The sequence below is a fragment of the Ambystoma mexicanum genome, chromosome 6q (assembly GCF_040938575.1).
Source record: "Ambystoma mexicanum isolate Mex_15411 chromosome 6q, UKY_AmexF1_1, whole genome shotgun sequence".
Lineage (NCBI taxonomy): Eukaryota > Metazoa > Chordata > Amphibia > Caudata > Ambystomatidae > Ambystoma > Ambystoma mexicanum.
Window position 1 is genome coordinate 1,034,520,732 of NC_090937.1, and position 16,515 is coordinate 1,034,537,246.

A 16,515-nucleotide genomic window follows, 5' to 3' on the forward strand; every position below is an offset into this window, starting at 1 on the left:
CATGACCACAGAATATTGGATATATTCACAAAGCTTCCTGCACAGTTCCAACATCTGTCAATTACATTCTTCTTAATTTGTTTCGCTGGGGTCCAGTGACAATGGTGTAATATTCTAAATAGTGCAATTCTCAGCCTCATCTCGCTTGACCCCATGGTGTTGTGGATCAGTATCTGAGCGCACTGTTTTTCTAAATAAGTAATCTGCAATATCTTTTTCCACCTCATTTTTAAAGCATAAACCTTGTAAATATTGTATTGGGCATTTAAAGAGAGTAAATAGTGTTCAGATGGATTTCTAGAATCTGGCCTGGTGGACCAATTCACCCTTTCTACTGAAGATTCTAGATAAGGCTGATCACCTTCAGATTCAAGACTTTATACGTACTCATGACATATTCGGTCACAAAGTCAGGCTTCAGAAGTGCCCACAGCACAAAGTCTACCTTACTGAACCTTGAGACAAACATCCTGCACTATTATGAAAAGGGGGAAACTGTGCTCCTGCTGCTTTTAGACTTAACAGCAGCTTTTGACGCAGTGGACCACTCAATACTCATATCCAGCTACAAGACTGCCTCCTCCTCTTCCGACACATCCAATTGGATTAAATCCTTTTTGGCTGACCGCATAGCCAAAGTATCATGAGGATGCTATGGCCAATGACTGCCTGGTAACATGTGGAGTTCCTCAAGGGTCTTGCATGTCTCCAACACTATTCAACATCTTTACTTTCCCTCTTTTTGAAATGTTGGACGCAGAGGGCAAGCAACCACAACATCAACACTATTACAGCCAATACCATCTATAACCTCATTCATATTTGGATGGGAGATAACTGGCTGGCACTGAACAATGCCAAGACTGAGCTCATGAATACTGGCACTGCACCCCAGCTGCGCTAGCCTGATGTCACCTACCAGTTCTTTCAAATTGCAGAGTGCACTCCATCCACCCTGCCTAAGGAAAAGACACTTGGAGTAGTTCTTGACCAAGAGCTCAACAAAAAGGCTCACATCAACAGTCAAGTTTCAAGCACGTCTTACTACAACAAACTACTTGCACAATTAAGAGCATGCCTTGATTGCACCAACCTCGCCACTCTTGCTCACACGATCGTTGGAGCTCGGCTAGACTACTGTGCCAACCTCCTGCAGGGCCATTGGTAGGGGAGAAATCAATCGTTTACAGGTTGTCCAAAACAATACAGTACACGTGGTAATGGGTCTGCGCAGATCAGACCATGTAACTGCTGCTAGGAGAGCTTTACACTGGCTACCCATCCTAGGCGTATCCACCTTTCGGACTTTGTGGACTACACAAAACTGTCTTTATGGAAAAGGCCTGGGCTATCTTTCGGGCAGACTGTCTTGGCAAAGAAGGCTCAGGTCGAACCCCTGCCTGCTGCGAACCCCAAAGTCCAAATTATCTCTTGTGACTGAAGGATCCTCTCGATATGCTGCCCCAAGAGGTTGGAATGCCTTGCCACCCGACCTAAGGGCCTGCTAGTCACTGGTTATATTCAAGTGTTGTCTGAAAACAGTCTTTTTTGGTTAATACCCGCCCCCCCTGCTTTCTCCATTACTGACTGGCTTTTCGTGTGGCCTTGAGCCTTTATGTATTTCTGTATGTCCTTGTCTAGCGCTATCATGCCTACCAGCATTCTGTCCTTAGCGCTTTAGAAATAAAAAAAATACATAAAAGATATGATTTTGAAGTATACACAAAGAAAGAGCTATGTTGGTTAAAGATTCTAAAGGGTAAGCTATTGCATAGAATACGTGGAATGGGCAATGGTGTTCCAGTAGAGGCAATAAGACTGGAGATGGGGTTGCCCTCACTATAAAATTAAACGAAGTTTATGGCTCCTAAGATTGATGATTGTGTATTATTGACTAATGGCTTGTTTAGGACCTTAATGGTCTTGAACGACCTAGTCACGTCCTGTAAGGAATTTCATTAGCAGATAAAGTGGTTTCCTAATCTGGAAAATAATTATATTGGTTAAATAAAAAGGAGCTATGTAAAAAGGCTCTTGAATGGGACTGGTCGCAAAATATTAATCATCTAGCTACTTTAAAACATTTATCCAAATATGCAAGGCATTAGTTTACATTTGTATTGATTCAAAACTATGCAAACGTTATACAGAACAAAGACTGTTTATAATGCAGCTGTAATTTCCTAGTCTACCTTCATTAGCAGTAATAGGCATGGCGTGATATTCCATAACGTTTGAGAATGTGCAGATTATGCCACAGTTATATAGAAACAAGCCGTCATTTGTTAACATCGTGTTGTATTCTTGAACCGGATTACAAGGTGGAATATAGGAAATGTGCCCATGTTATGAGATCAATTAAAGAGGATCAGTTTTGGTCATACCTGTGCGCTGGCCATTCAATAGCACTATCTAATTCTGCCTATACTATATGTAATGGAGCTATGAGAAAATGTATTGCATGAACACCACTTGTATGTATTTATATGCATTTGTGGTGCAATTGTTCATAGATCATTTGGATTCTATTTCAAACCTGATTTTAAGAAGTTAATGACATTGTGGTTTTAAATATGTATTTATGGGAGTGGTTAGTCTTAAGAATTGCATTAATTGTTGTATGTGTTTAACTATGTGCTGGATTTGTATTGTGTTTAAGGTTGAATTTCAACCACCTAGCACTAAACAATAAAAATAATTAAATTTAGACCAAGTATACAACAGTCATTTATTTTAGACCTTCTGAACACTGAAATATGAATCTAACATGTAGTCTTATTGCACATTGCTTTACAATTCAAATATATACATTAAACATAGGTTCAAATGTACATCAAATTACTTATTCAGCAATTCAGGTAAGTAGATTAGATGCAATAAATGATGGAACAGAGTCACAAGTCACTAACCAAACTTAAGCAGTTCAAACCCTAGGAAGAATGGGCCCTTGTGCCAAAAAGTCACAGGAGGCACAATGGTCTCACCAGAATAATGCATCTACAGGCAAGTTTTAATTTACTTGTGTTGGTGATAGTTCAAAAAGTTCCTCCATGTACTAAAAGGCAGGTAAATGTATTCTTATATTTCTAGGTACTCTATCCAGGTTCGACGACCAAAAGGTGAGTGGAATGGAATAAGGAGACAAAGGTACTTGAACCCTGCATTTGATTTTCCCAGATGTGGCTCGTCTGGGGTCTCGTTCGCCCGCCTTTGGTTCCAGTGAGATGCGCCCACGAGTTGAAGGTTCGGAGATTCTGCTAGTCAGGTGCAGCTGCAAGATGCAACCTCTGCTGATGAAGAACTGCAAGAAACACCAAGGCAGACCTCTTCAGGACATTTAACAGGTTGAGAAAGGAGAGTTCCAGTGACGGCAGGCATCAAATCATTCACTGTCGCAGGAGTTGCTCCTTGACAGGGTCCCTTGATGCTGGGGCACCGATATTCAGGGAGGAGGGGACTTGTGGAACAAGCTGGTGACCATCGAAGTTCTGGGACTGAACAAGAAATGGCTATGCTTCTGGCGAGGTAGGGCATGAGAGAGATGGTCCGTCCACCACGCAGTCCAGGGGCACTTCCGAAGGCTCAGAAGGGCAGGATCCTCGAGAAGGCATTGAGAATAGTTGGTCCCACTAGTTTAGGGGCAGAAGCACTGCTCAGGGTCTTCGGCTATCAGGTCGTCAAAAGGCTTCACCAGGCTGGACACAGGAAGGATGCAGAGTCTCTTCAGGAGTCATTTTTGGATCTTCAGCAATCTGTTTTTCGAGGGATTTTTGGCTCCAAAGATGATCTGAAGAAATGGCTGCAGAGCTCCGCTTCTTATTCAAAATCCAAGCTGGAAGCAGGTCCAAGCCCACCAATGATAAGGATCAGCACCATTCAAACAGCCAGTAGTTGTCCTATCAGGGAAAACTACTGGTTTCACATTGGCCCCCACACCTAGACTTTCTGGCACCACAGATGTGGAGTGGGACTAGACTGTCCCACCCCCTTCCTGAACCACACAGGCATCACTAGCCCTTGAAAGCATCCGCTTTCCATGACCTTATAAATAATTTACTGACCTGGCAAGTAAGGAAAAGGCCAAACAATATGGCCAAAGAGTCTAGCAAAAATCGTGTGGCACCTTTTAGGGAACTAGTCCCGTTTAGTAGCCATGTGCGGTAAACGCAAATGTGCACACTAAAAATAATAAAAAAATTGTCAAAAAGTATCTGCTGCCACCAGCTTGTCTTTAGGCACATATAAAAGTAATGAAAAATCACAAAGCTAGAGTGAGACAAAAGTACCCCCACTGACCTGTACTGTAAGGTGTGCAATGTTAAAACGTACAGGAATTAAGGAAAACAGTTTACCAGTACTGATAGTCTGAAGGGTTGATCAGTTTCCCAATAACAATGAGCAAAAGGGAAAGTGTAGCTGAAGGCTTAACCTCCCTTCAAAAAGTCAGAACAGAGCAAAAGGAATGAGGGTCCATTGGAACTATGAAGGGAAAGTTACAAGAAGAGCCATTTATTGTCACCTAATTTCTCAACGTTAGCTGCTAGCGGAGAGCTAATTAACCCAGTCTTTATTTGATGTGTGCCATTGCATTTGTAAAGCAGTTTTTAAGTTGTATATGTTGCCACTGGTGCTTGTTCAGTAGATTGAAGTTGCTTTTTTGTGTTCAGAACAGTATCATCTGCTGCACTCTCTCACCCCAGACATCCCTAATGTGACCTCAGCCCATTCCTGCCAGTAGAAAGGGTGGCCATGCATTCTGAGGCTATGATTGGCCTATAGGGGCCCTTCAATGTGAATGTAGGGGTCTACTAATCAAAGGTCTGTGGGCTTTCTCCCAACCGTATTTGGTGTTTGCCAAAATGGGGTTATTGGTAGGATTATTCTTTCCGTATAAAGGCCTAGAAATGAAGGTTTGCTCAGTGGGATCATTTTCTATGGAATTCGTACGGGCCAATGTGGAAAGGTAGGCTGTGTAGCTCAAAATCGGGTGTTGCCAAACCTCTTGAATATGGTGTTGCAAAAAGATTGGATGCCTTGATTCTTGGCCTCGGCAAGTTCCAGATGAATTGCTTGATTTCGCTCATCACTTGTTTTAGTCAGTCTTGTTCTGGTTGAATCAGAGGCTCCCCATAGTGGTAGCAGGTTATCCCTCATTATATCCAGCAATGCAAAGTTCAATTTGATTGTCAGATATTTCAGTCCTTTGGGTACCTAAAGGAAGGGATGTTGAGATATACGGTATACATTACTAAGCGCAATCTTATTTCTGATGCTTGTATCTGCTTAGATTTACATGCTATGCATAGGCAGACATCTAGTGGAAACTGCAGAGTATTACAGTTGTTGTTTTCGAAACTCGAAAAAGGGACGTTGACAGGGTGTGCCAGTAATCCTATCCCTAGTGTGATGTCCACTATACCCATGATCCTACACGCGTCAAGGTCCCTCCAATTGCTTTGTTTCCGACATGAGGTTGCATGAAGTTTAGCATGAGTACAGGTGTGGTAAAGCAGATTAAGTATCAGATAAAGCCCAGAAAAAACATCTATGTGCCTTCTACTCCAAGGGGAGGAAGGTTGGGCGCATGTGAATCTAAGCAGATATAATATGGCGAGTAATGGATCCTTTCTGGGGCTTGTGGAATCTGCTTAGATCACATGCTATGCATAGATTAGCGAGCAGTGTTTGGAGAAGGTGGTGGGTTGTGAGAAGGTACAATGTAGTGTTCAAATAAAAGTTCAGAGCTTCTTCCAGCTCCTGGCTTGTAATCATTCCCCAAGTTCCAAATAGTTTATAAGGCACAGGGGCTTTTCCTCGAAAGTTTCAAAATACCACAATTCCTTGGAACACTTCCCAGCTCTTCCAATATTGTTACTTGTCACTAGTTCACATATGTAGTTCAGTTTCTTGACTTCAAAATCACATAAAAGTCGTTTGCAGTTCAAACAAGAGCTTCTCTGAGGGTGCTTTCAGTTGTGTGCACATGGGTGCACTCGGTCTAGGCGCAGTGGTCGGACTACACGGTCCACCCATTACAGGTCATGTAACCAATACACCTTCCTTGCTGCTTTTCTGTGAACACTGGACCACTGTCAACCTGACAGTGATGCTTGATTCATTCACATATGTCACACCCTCGCGATGCTGTACCGTGCCTTGGTTTGCCACCATGCACTTGTTATGCTTCATTGTATTCTCCTGGCTTTTGCCAATGCTCATTTTCTCATATAATAAAGTTTTGTATCAGGCAGATTTACAAATATTCAAGACTTGCTTTCACTCAAATCAGTATTCACAGAAATGCTTGCTTTGAATCAAATCAATGTTCATTGCTCGTTTTGTGTGTTCACTCGCCAGCCCGGTGTTCCCCCTTCTTCGTACTGTCGCCGTCTGAGCTTACGACTTTCCTGCAAAGTCCTCTGCCGCCACAAGATATTTCGTTCCTGTGCGTTCCATCGGTTAGTCTCCCAGTGGCTCTCTGTGGCTTTGTTCACCCAGCGATGCTTCTCATGCAGCTCGGGTTTCACATGACTGCTTTGCTCAATCACGCCGGATTCCCTCTTGCGGTCCACCACGGTCCTCCAGCATCCTTCAACTTCGCTTCCCGCTGCATAAACTCGAGTGCTTCGTGTTAGGAATGTTTTACTGAAGTCCAACTAAGGGCTTAGAAAGACCATTCAACTGAGGCAGTACAGGAATCCACTCTTAGTATAAGGCTGTACCACCTGATTTCAGGGTAGCATAGACAGAGCAGCCAGGCTTATCTTATGGGAGAGAGAGGGCTGTAGACAGGTACAAAGAATCAATAACACAAATAAATCAATAGAAACACTGAAAACTAGAAGAATTATAAAAAATAAAGGCTTCAATACAATTTTTAATGGTTTGTTGGTTGGGTTCATGATTCTTGCCACATATTGGCAGACATAATTGTGCACATAAGGGTATACACGTTATGCTGATTCCATGCCTGAAACGCTAACACGTGTTTCGGCCTACGGTCTTTCTCAAGGCGTGAGTCAGGGGCCTGGTGGGTCCTGGGTGACCATGACCTGCTGGCCTGGTATAGCAGGGCCTGGTTAGCGAGGGCCTCCCATAGTCTGTGCCCGGTATGTCCTCAGAATTGGGGGCTGGTTAGCTTTTAGGAGCCCGGTTGGGCTTTCAAAGGAGGTCTGCTCTGGCTCACAGCGATTTAGACCCCTGACCCTCACACAATTACGTCTACCAATATGTGGCAAGAATCATGAACCCAACCAACAAAACATTTAAAAAGAATTAAAAAAAATAATTAAAAAAAAGAAAAATAAAAATAAAAAAAATAAAAATAAAAAAGAAAATTATCGCTCAAGCTTAGAACTTTGTCCCGAGTTATCGGATATATGGTACTAAGCCACAGACATATCACCAGGCAACTGCCTTATGCTGCACCCAAGTAACGGAGGTTCCACAAACGTCCAATCACCAAATCACTGGGACGTCAGGAGCATCGTCTGACTGGTACCTCAACTACGGGCAGCAGGAAAACATCCAGATCCAGGGAGATAAGAATAGATTAGCGCAGTGTCCTCCCCCCAAGCTCCCCAACCTTTGAAGTGTTATTTTAAATACAAGAAGAAGTCAAGTATTAGGGTAAGTACTGGTTAAAGAGTCGCACACATTTATAAAAACACAACACAATGCTTGAAGGTACAAAGACCAAAACATATAACCTTATTTGGAAACCCTAATAGGAGTTCTAGGTAAGTCAAACCAATAGTTACTTTTTAAATCACTTTCAGTAATAGCAGCTGTAGGTGAAGTTCAGCTAGAAATCACTTAGTAAACCAACTGGAATATATACATTTTGAGAGTAGTGGAACACTTTTTCTATGTACATTACAAACCTATAACTTCTTTTGCAATAACCCACAGTTATACTACGTGAGTAAAACCTGGAGGATGTAATATTCTATTACTGGTGCTTTTGAACTCTGTAAAACACAGATTGAGATAAGCAATACTATTTTAACTTATTTTAGGATGGCAAACAGCTACCTCAAGTTAAGTAAAACCTATACACTTTTTAAAGGAGCCATCAGCAACTTAAAGGCAAGTATAAACCTCAGACTATTTTAGTGTCTGTCTAAAACAGACCAGGAAAAGAAAAACCCAGTGTTACACCTTATGAATGACTCAGTTATTCTAGGTAGGTAAAACCTAATGCAGACTTATTCTGGACAGTCTAACAGCAAGTCGGGGGAAACAAGAACCAGTTGGGAAAATTATACACCTATTCCCTGAAAGAAATAGTTAGTGAAGCCAACAGCATTACTTTTGGGAAAGAGGCCCAGCCAATGTATAAGGGAGTAAAATAAACGTACATCTACTTTCTATTAGAATGACGAAGCAGTTTCTAAGGAAAGAAAGATGTCACGTATACTTTTCAGAATGGCAGAACATTATTAAGGTAAGTAAAATAACCTTACATATACTTTTCAGGATGGCTGAACATTTCTAAGATAAGTATTAACTTTTGTAACTTCACTCTCAGAGTTACAGTTACCAACCAACTTCTTTTGCAAGTAAGTCACTTTTAAACACTTATTCTCTTTTCTAGGCAAAAGGGCCAAGTCTTTCCCTTATGCTTGGAGCATGATTTTTCTCAATGGCAGAAGGCGGCTCACTAGGGTCTAGTGTCCAACAGGCAGGTCAGGATAAGTTCTTAAGTAGCAAAAATCAGAGTTCCGAAGGATGAATATTAGAACAAGTAAGTACTTTACTTTTAGAGTTGGTTGAGGGCCCAGAGGGCTTCACAGAATACACCATAGTAGGATTCCAGCAGTGGGCCTGGGTGAAAATGGACGAGAGTCCTCCCAATCACAGAAAATGACCCAGGACTATATGGAAATCACAAGACTCTTAAGGTAAGTAAATGGCCAAGCCAGCAAAGAAAAAGATTTTGCACCAAGTCGTCTTCAGGATCTGCAGCCAAAAGCCTGGTAGTTGAATTCCTTCATTATGAAGACAGAAGGCAGGACACAAAGGACTTTTGCAGAAAGGATCATGGGGAATGCTCTAAGCAAGGTTTTCCTCACAGCTGGATGCGGCTCTGTAGATCTGGCACCTTTTTCAGGAGCACAGAAGAAGACAGAATATCGCTGGTCGGATTTGTCATTTGCAAGGTCCACTGGTGAGTGGACATTTCAGACTGGAATTGTGCCTCTGGTGATACAGCAGGATGCCCCCGAAGTTTCAGCGAGATTCAGAGTTCGGAAGACTGTGCACCGCACAAAAGCTTGAGGTCCAAGGGTATTGGGGTATTGCAGCCCCGCAAGGTCGCAGCACGGCGTGGGATGGCTCAGAATGTAGGTCTACTTGAGTCTAGTGGGTCTCACCAGGCACTGTGTTGGGACGTCGTTTTTGGGGTCCCCAGGTCGATTGTAAGGAAGGGCTACAGCAGGCTCCGGTTACACAGCAGGCTCTCTGGTCGCTGGAAATCTTATCAGCTGCGGTTTCTTAATCTTCCTCTTCGGATTTGACGCCAGTGGTCGACTACCTCTTCAGCTTCCAGGTTCGGACTTTTATGCAGGAACCCAGACAATCAAACAGCCTTGCAACATTCAAACTTGGGGGTTGGCATTCCTTTCAGGACAGCAAGCCTTCCAGTTTGAACTGGATTCTCGCCGTCAGGCTGGAAGACAAAGGGTTGTTAAGATTTGGACTCCTCCCTTGCTTCCTGCCTTCACAGACACTCTGGAGCCTGGGCGGGGAATACACAGGATTTCTGCCAAAGTTTAAAAGCACACAAAGGAGTTTCCCACCCTGGATGTCAGGGGAAGTAACAAGAAAGGACAAGAAACAATGAAATAGCGAAAAAAGAAGACAGGAGCCATTTTGATAAAAATTCGCACCCATGGATGTCTTTACCCGGGCTGTGCAAACAGCCCACGGCAAAGGTGCACCGAATTAATAAAAAGGTTCACTGCCACTAAAACGTAAGTTTGTCGTCTTCTCCACTTCTCTTTGGTTCCTTGCAGTTCCAGTGGCGACTGACTTCCAGGCCAAGAGTCCTGCCTTTTATACTGAAATCCCTCATTCACACAGCCTGGCTGTCAATCACACAGCAGGGGGGGGGTTTGTCCGGCCCGGACAACCCCCTCAGCCAATCACGAAAAAGTGTGACTTGGGTTTCCAAGGATACCCTGTGCAGGGGGTGACTACACCCCTCCCTCACATTCAGCCCACATAGACACCCAGGCGCCAAGAGGAGGGCTTCTTGGGAGAAGCCCGCCAAAAGACTGAACAAAGAAGGCAAACCTGGTTTGCAGCGCAAAGTAAAATACAAGAAAGACTAACAAAAACAAATGGCGAATAAACCCGACCGGAGCCAAAAGAAAGAGTATTTGGTCAAGTGGATTTATGTTCGAGGCTAATATAATAGCCTGGAACAGTACCACATTTATATAGTATAATCGCGGTAGAAAGGTTAGGGTAGATACCACTGCCACCAGCCAAGTCTAAATGTTAAAAGAGCAAAACAAAGCTCAGAGAGGCACAGACAAAGAGGGCTAGGAATTAATCCTTTCCAGTACTCCATGTAAGATGGGGTGTACTGGGACTGTAGTTTTAAATGACTACATAAAGTAAATGGCAACTTTACCTGTTTCTGGGGGACAGTAGTCAGCCCTAGAAAAATTGAGTCAGAGGGAAGTCTCAAGGACAACCCTGTGTCACTGCACTGAAGGTGCTGTGTAACACACAAAAAGTGGGGCTCATGGAGTGGTGTACTCCAGAGCCCAAGATCACACAAACAGTAGAAATACACATGGCAAAACACATGTAAGAGTGGGTAAAAGGCTCTCACTCTTACCAGGTGGAAAAGTAAACTCCAGAAATCCAGCAAAGCTGCTGGAGGACTCACTAGGTGAGGGAAATGAGCCATAAAATGAGAATTCTCCCTAACACAGGACTTGCCGAAGAGTTTACCTACTGAATTTTTCAGACATGAATTCTGTACCAATTAGATAGAAGCTTACTTATAGTACAAAAGAGTAAGATACTGTTGGAAGTTAAAAATCACACAAGGGAATTTTCCGCCCTGGATGTCAGGCGAAGGAACAAGAAAGGACAAGAAATACTGAAATGGCGAAAAAAAGACGACCAGGGTTATTTTGGTAAAATGAGCACACATGGGTGCCTTTACTGGGGCTGTGCAAACAGCCTGTGGTAAAGGTGCGCCGAATTAATAAAAAGGTTCACTGCCACCAGCCATTAAAGTTAAGTTTGTCCTTGTAACATAAATTTTACATTTAAAATGAGTAAAGGGAAGGAATCAAGATGGCGGCCGTGGCGTAGAGACGTGCGTCTGAGTCTCTCCCGCCGGGCCGAGCTAATAAAGATGGAAAAATAAGCATTGGGGAAATTTAGGACCCTCTCAAATCCCCCGCGGCACCCACCATTCACAGGAGCTCTAGAAACGGAGAAGCAAAGCACTGAGGCGGGGGAACTGGATTGTACCTCCAGAGTGAGCACAGCTCCCCCAGGCGGAGCCGCGGCAAGAAGCAGCACGAGACTGAAGGCGAGTCGGGGGCGGATCCGGGGCCCGATCCTGAGGGAGAAGGCAAGAAGCAGAGCCGCGGACCAGGAAAATGCTGTGGGACACCGGCGGAGACCGGCGCCGAAGGGGAGAGAGGACTGCGTGGTACGGCCTGGAGGCGGACACCCGGGTCCCACCCGGCAGGAAACAAAGGAGCGGACACCACCGAAGAGACGAAGGAGTATCAGCAGGCGAGGGACTCCGCCCCACCCCGGCCGGAGAGAGCTCTCCCAGGACACACTGGACTCCCCGCGGTACCCGGGGGTCAAAAGGAACAAGCAGGACTCAGGGCCACTCAGAAGGATCGTGGCATTCCGGACTCCCACGGAAAACAGGATCCGAGCGGAGGCAGCAGGGTTTGCGGCCGGACGGGCAGATGAGAAGCAATACCAGGAACGTAGGAGCTGCCCTAAAAAAAAAAAAAATCACATCTCCGGGCCCCCCCTGGAATGTAGTGGGAGTGGCGGGCGCTACAGAGAGGACGACTAACGGGGGTGAAATGGAAAAGAGCAGACTCCCACCAAATCCATACCACGAGGGACAGAGGCGAAAACCGAAGGTGAGAGGGGGTGGAGGAACGGGGGAGCGAGGGGCAAAAGTGGTATAGTGTAAACCACTAGGAGGGATATGTGACATTCGCTCCCCCTGTACAAGAGCCAAAGGACACCAACCCACGGTCTTTGAAGGAAAGGTGGGTAGGCGGAGGGAGCAACAAAGGAGGACCACTATAACCGCAGGAGGGGCAAGGAGTCGGTGGGAGAGGAAAGCACAGGGCCCAGTCAGGGAGGCCCCCCCTGATCACCCTATCCACCACCCGGGTTGAGCAGGAGGAAGGAGGACACGAATTCAGGAGCCCCAAGCCGCTAATCAACCTTCACAATACCCCCCCCCATTAGGAATCATCAGAAAGGGAGAGCGGCACAGGGACTAGTCACCGACAAGAGGATCCCAAGAGGCCTGTGTGGGAAGGCCGGGCCTCCCTTCCCCTTCCACCCCCACACTCAAGATGTCAGGCACGGGGGAGAAGAGGACAACTACATACACAATCCCCCTCCTCCAGGCAGGACTCAACCCTGGAACAGATGTGGTCCTCGGTGAATCAAACCTACCCTAAAGGGAAAACACGAGAGGAGCCCCTGGAGGACTAGACTCCTCCGCAACAATCACTGGTATCGAAAGAAGATATGCAGTCTTGCTTTAGGGAACTCCAAGAGAAGTCTATAACGGTGCAGGACCAGTTTGCGACCCAAAGGCAGGACATGAAGCAGGCGGTGCAGGAGCTACGCACAGATGTCTCTAAATTGGAAGAAAGGACAGATACGCTTGAGAACCGTCCAGAATGTAGAAGAAGAATCTCAGCAGAATAGTGAAATACAAGAGCAACTGGTGCGACTAACCCACAACTTAGAGTTGCAATGTGAGGACCTGGAAAACCGCTCCCGAAGATCAAATATCTGCATTAAAAATATGGTGGAGACGATACAGGATAAAGAGCTGAAATCGGCCATCGAAGAGGTGTTCAAGGACATACTTGCAGCTGAAGGAGAGGAGGACATCAAAATTGACAGAGTTCATAGGGTGGGACCTAAGAGGACGGGAGAGCTGGGGGAACGCCCCAGAGATTTGTTGGTTGCTCTTTCTTCGTACCCCCAAAAAGAATGAATCCTAAGGATGACCCAGGGTATGATCACATCCGAATGAACGGAGTAGAGATCGAACTGTTTCAGGATCTCGCCATGGTAACGCTACAGAAGAGGAGACTGGTTGTCAAGGAACTGAAATCATGTGGGACATGAAGCAGAGCAGGGTCACCACATGTGAGGAGGGGCTTTAGGTCATGGGCATCCAAGAAGAAGTTGTTGTGGAAAAGAGCCGAACGGACGAGAGAAGAGAACCGCAGACAACCGGGGGGATGGATCACGGTGCAGAGTAAGAAACATCAACAAAAAGGAGGGAGGCGGGCAACGACAGTCTGCCAACCCCGGAATGAAAATGGGGAAGGGAAGTGAACCGGGGGAAAAGAGTAGGCCTGGAATGGAAGGATGACTTTAGCAACCAATGGACAAAAGAGAAGCCCGGCGAGAGGACGCAACGCCAGATTCCAGTAAAGACTGAGGTAAATGTGGGGTTTAGGATTGCCCGCAAAGTTATATCCGAGTAAGCAGAGTGACAGGAGCGACGGGCAAGGCGCCCTAGCATCTATAGGACCCTGGTCCTTCCTCGGGTCAGTTTATGGTTGGATGGGGAAGTTTTGGGGGAGGGGCAGAAGGGGAGGTCTCCCGGAAGACAACATGAGAGCAGGATAAAAGGGGCTCACATCAACACAAAGGAAGAAATTAAATGGGGCACTTGAAAGTACTTACATTTAACGTGAGGGGCCTCAACAGCCAGGTAAAAAGGAAAAAAGTAGAATCTCTGCTAAAAAGGGAGAGGGGGATATTATTTTACTCCAAGAGACACACATTAGACTACAAGATAAAGTGAAGCTCCCCCTTAATGGGTACAAACATCTACTCCAAGCCAACGTACCAAATAAAATAGCAGGGGTACTGATGAGTATCATAGACGGCAGGGACATTCAACTTCAAGATAAAATGGTGGACAAGGAGGGTAGGTACAATTCGCTAATGTCCTGATTGGAGGGCTCCGAGTCACTATTGCCTCAGTCTATGCACCAAATACAGGGCAAGATCCCTGTTACGCTCACCTGACTCCCACGGAGGCGCTGGCCTGGTTCACGCTGCTGTGACCTCTTCTAAGGTGATGCGCAGGGTTCGTAAAACGGACTGGACCGGGCCCCCAAATCTGGCTTGTCTGGCTCGCAGAAGTATCCTTCTGTAGGCGAAAATAGGGGATTAACTGTCTGCGGGGTAATGCAATCGGCCTCCCACTTTCCCCTCTCACCCTCCTCGAAACCCTTCTGTGATTCCTCGTAGCGTCTCACCTTAGGGTCTGGAAGGACGAGCTCTCCATCCTGCTTCTGATGCAGGGGCGCGTTGGTATCCAGTTACTTCACTGGATTTTCGGATTGGTGAGAACCAAACTTGCTTGGCTTCCAGGTAAGTTTTTTGATAAGAGGTTCCCCTTGTGTCCATGCATTAATGTACTAATGCTAGTGTCTTTTTCCCCATAGGGGCCGGGGTACGGAATGCCGGGGAACAGGCACCGACCCGAGATGAGAGGTGAAATCCTTGTAGAAATCAGGTAAGTCTTTAATGAGCGTCTTTTGGTAATGTCTTTTCATTCGCTCATTAACGCTGATGTCTTTTTTTTCCCCTTAGGGGCCGGGGTCCGGAAATGCCAGGATGCGGCGCGGATCCGAAATGAAGAGGGAATGAATCAACAGGTAAGTCTTAACATGGAGATTTAGCTTTCCTTATTCCCTTCTCTCTCTCACCTTTTGTTCTGGTCTTTTTCTCCCTAGGCGCTGGGGCGTGACTGCAAATCCGGATGATCGCTGCTCAACATGGAGGCGCCCTGTAAAGGTGAGTAGAATGCGGCGCTGCAGCGATCGACGTGATGAGCTTTTAAATAAAAGTTTTCCTTTTCAGAATTGTCGGCGAGATGTCACCGGGATGCGGATTTAGCAGGTAAGGACTTTTCCTTCTTCTGTTCTCTTCTTCTCTTCCTTTGCAGGTGATCCAGGATGCTGGCAGGCGTGGCAGAAGTCAGGATGCAGGAGCAGACACGGTGAGCGTCCAGCTGCTAGATGCAGAACAACGCGAAGCACGTGTGGCTGTTCGGGTGGGGTTTAAATAGCCTTGGAAGAAGTTCCAGGTATGTATCCTTCCTCCAATTAGGTATGTATCCTTCCCCGACCACGCCCGGATGGTAAATTAGTCCCACAGGTAAAGTAGTTCCTTTCAGGCCTCAAGGAGGCTGGGATCCTGCAGCATGGTCTGCATCAGGTAAGTGCACCCAAGCACTCCCATAATGAGCCTGGCGCCTATGGCGCCAGGACTGAGGTCTTTTATGAGCCTGGCGCCATAGGCGCCAGGACACTGTCCAAAGGGCCCCTTATATGGGGTTGCTGGGTCCTTCCTTGGGGACTGGATGTCCGCTTTCAGGGACGGAGGGCTTGAACCGGCTCCCCGGGAGCGGGCATCATGACAATCCCTTCCAAAGGGTGACGATGGGCAAACTGGAGGAATTCGCAAAAGGGGAAATTCTATTAGGAGGGGATTTGAACCTAGCTTTGCAATCTAATATAGACAGAAGTAACGTGGAGACACAGGGGATTGGGACCCCCCCTCCAAGAAACTACGTCAAATGATGGAACACCTGGCACACAGACTTGTGGAGGGAGCTTAAAGGCCAACAAAGGGGATTCACGCACTTTTCACATGCTCATAACTCCAAATCAAGGATATACTATTTCTGGGTATCTGTTGGACTCTTGGGGAAAGTCAGAGGGATGGAGATAGGCCCCATATCACTCTCAGATCATGCCCCCTTAGGGGTGGAAGTAGCACTAACAAGGAAAATGGAGGGCTGTGGAGCTGGAGGCTCCATCAGGAGGTGGTCCAGGACCCCATCATGGAGGGCATGATAAGGGAGAGAATGGAAGAATACTTTAACCACAATGACACAGGAGATGTAGCCCTAAGTTCGGTCTGTGAGGCATTTAAAGCGGTTATGAGGGGGCACATAATTGCTCTGAAGGCAAACAAGGATAAGCAGCGGAGGGGATGGGAGGAAGAATTAGAACATAAGATTTCGGACATACAAGAGGAACTCACAAGGAACCCAAAGGTAAGCCTCAAGAAAAGGCTCTGAGGCACATCCAGGGTCAATTAGATGTAATTAGAACAAAGAAGGCAGAAAAATCCCTACTGTATCTAAGATACCGATACTGTATGCAAGCCAATGAGGCAGATAAGCTCCTAGCTAGACACCTAAGGGCCAAGCAGGCTGCGCTGTCGATAAAAAGAATATGTAAC

General features: G+C 46.0%; 1 protein-coding gene across 5 annotated transcripts in view; it reads right to left on the bottom strand.

Moving 5' to 3' along the window:
• PCM1 (pericentriolar material 1) overlaps positions 1–16,515 on the bottom strand; it is a 2,166,942-nt gene that overhangs the window by 1,374,632 nt on the left and 775,795 nt on the right. The window lies entirely within an intron of this gene.